Raw genomic sequence first — 2,512 nt, forward strand, 5'->3', positions numbered from 1 at the left:
TTAAGCATCAAAGAGTTCTCCATCGGACATTACGCTGGCTATCTTTGTTCTATTTTCTTTGCATTTGCAGATTCGTGCTCTTCAAACTTTCAAAAATGTAACCCATCCCATGTTTAACCTAATATGAGCAGGTTTGGGTTTTGAGCTAAATGGATTTGGGTTGTAAACAGGTTGACGTGTTTAATCTGTTTAACATTTGGATCGAGTTCGAGTTTCCAAATTTTGACCCCTAATCTGTTTAACTAATTTAACCTATTTAAGATTTGTTTAACTTGTTTAGAACCTGTTTAATCCGATCCGCTTAACTTGTTTAACCCATTTAAATCGAATTAACCTATCAAAAACCCACTTTAACCTATTTAACCTGACTTGACTTGTTTCATAAATGGGATATGCAGGTGAGATCAAGTTACCTATTTAATTGATCCAGATCTAAAATTTTGACCTATTCAATAAATAGGTCGAGTTCGAGTTGATGAATATTTGACCTGACCCACATCCAACTCGATCCATAGCTACCCCGACATGACCTGATTGCTACCCCTAGCTCACGGTTGGTCCATAAGAGTATTAATATTTTGGGTCATCTCCAATAGTGCTATTACCAAGCTCGATCGGAGAAGCTTTGGTATGGGTGCTATGCTTACCATCAAAATTGTTCCACGATACTAGTGAGTGTGGGAGGAGGAGGGGAAGGGCTCAGATTAACATAATCAAGTATTGCAGAGAAGAGCAACCTTGAATTTGGCTTATCCTCCAAATCAACCCAAATTGCTTTTTTACCTTCCCTCCCTTAAAGACTGAAGTGATAGATAATGCCTATAGAATTCAACCTCTACCTTTCGCTTAAAGACTTGTGAGGTTATGCTTGGTGTTTCTCACTTGCACTAAATTATCTGTTTTCTCCCCTCGTTGCGATGAGCCTCCCGTACTCCTGATGTTAGGTTTAAAGAATCAAGACTTAGACTTACCCCCAAAAAAAACAATCAAGACCTACCTCCCTCATCCCAACTTAAGGCCTATTTAGATGGTTAGACTGAAAATATTATTGAATTTGTGGATTGGGCCAGTACAATCAGTAGACCTACTTTAAGACCAGACTGGCCCGAATCCCATAAGGAGAAAAAAAAATCTCAATAGGTCCTTAAATGTGTACTAGTCCAATCCATAAATCCAATAGGATTTTCAAGCCAGTCATCCCAACATGCCATTTTATTAAACAAATAACTCAACCTGACCTCCATCAGATTGAATCAAATTAAATAGGTTACGTATTGCCACCCTACTTCAAATCCCCAAATATCTTTCCTTTCTTTCTTATTCAGTTTTTTTGGAGCTTCTACAGAGATTCTGTTTAGGTTACTAGATTTGATATCCTAGAGGGGCCAATTGGGTTTAGGGACAGGTCTGGAGTATATGCAGGGAATTTCTTCTCTTGTTTAATGCTATGTGAAGGGTTGGCTTAGATCCATCCTTGAAGAGTCATGTCTGCTTGCTCTTGAAGATTAGAGGTGTTATCTTCCTACAATTAGGTGCTACTCTTATGGTAACCTCTTGCAAGCAAGTATATTGCAAACATTTCTTCCTAATTTAGCTATCTTCAAAATAGTTGGCAATTGCTAATGCCAAAATTTGCTCGTTTAGAATGATCTTTTTCTTTTTTTTGCTACAACACATGATTCACACTACTCTAATGTGAATACATCCAAAAAAATCAGAAAATAACAGATCCTGCAAGAGCTTTGGCAACTGTGCCTCACCAGTTTAGAGCACCCCACCTGAGCGATCCACCATGAAAAAAGCCATTCAGTTTGCAATAGCATTCGCCTTCCTGTAGATGTGCCTCGCCTCAAAGGAGACGCATCCTCTCACCAAGCTCTAGATGTCCCAAAGTAGGGGATAGAGCCGAACTTTCCTCGCATGCTCTTGAATTTAGCCAACCACTATAGCTGAATCATCCTCTAACAAAATGGTGTTAGCTCTTAATACACGTCGGGCATGGTTGAGGCTAGCTCAAGAAGCCCTCAACTCTGCTCTAAGAACTATGATGTCAAAGATTAGGCTCTCACCTATTGCTACCACTCTAGAGGTCGGGCCTCTGATTATAAAGCCCGCTCGACCCCTCCTACCACCATCCATCTCACATTCATCGAAGTCGATTTTAAGAAAACTCAGGAGCGGGGGCTCCCAGGTGATAAACATCGACTGAGACGCTACAATAGTAGAGGTAGAGTCCTAGGTAACTAAGCTGTCATAGGCTCTCCGGGATGACTAGTATGGATGACCTCAGCAGCCCACACCCGAGCCTTCTCTAGGACTATCCTCGACGACAAATTTCTCTCTCCAAAGATTTACGTATTCCTAGAAATCCAAATATGATGGGCAACATTTGCAGCCAAAACCGCCTCAGAATGAAAGTGAGGCCTACCCGACCAACCCCTCAGGATCTGAAGGAAGGAGTCAGCCAAAGTCATCGTCCGATGCACCTCCGGGGGGAAGTTAGTCAATCTCC

This window comes from Phoenix dactylifera, chromosome 4, assembly GCF_051530095.1.
Source record: "Phoenix dactylifera cultivar Ajwa chromosome 4, Ajwa_hap1_PhDact_Kaust_v1.1, whole genome shotgun sequence".
In the NCBI taxonomy this organism is placed as follows: Eukaryota; Viridiplantae; Streptophyta; class Magnoliopsida; order Arecales; family Arecaceae; genus Phoenix; species Phoenix dactylifera.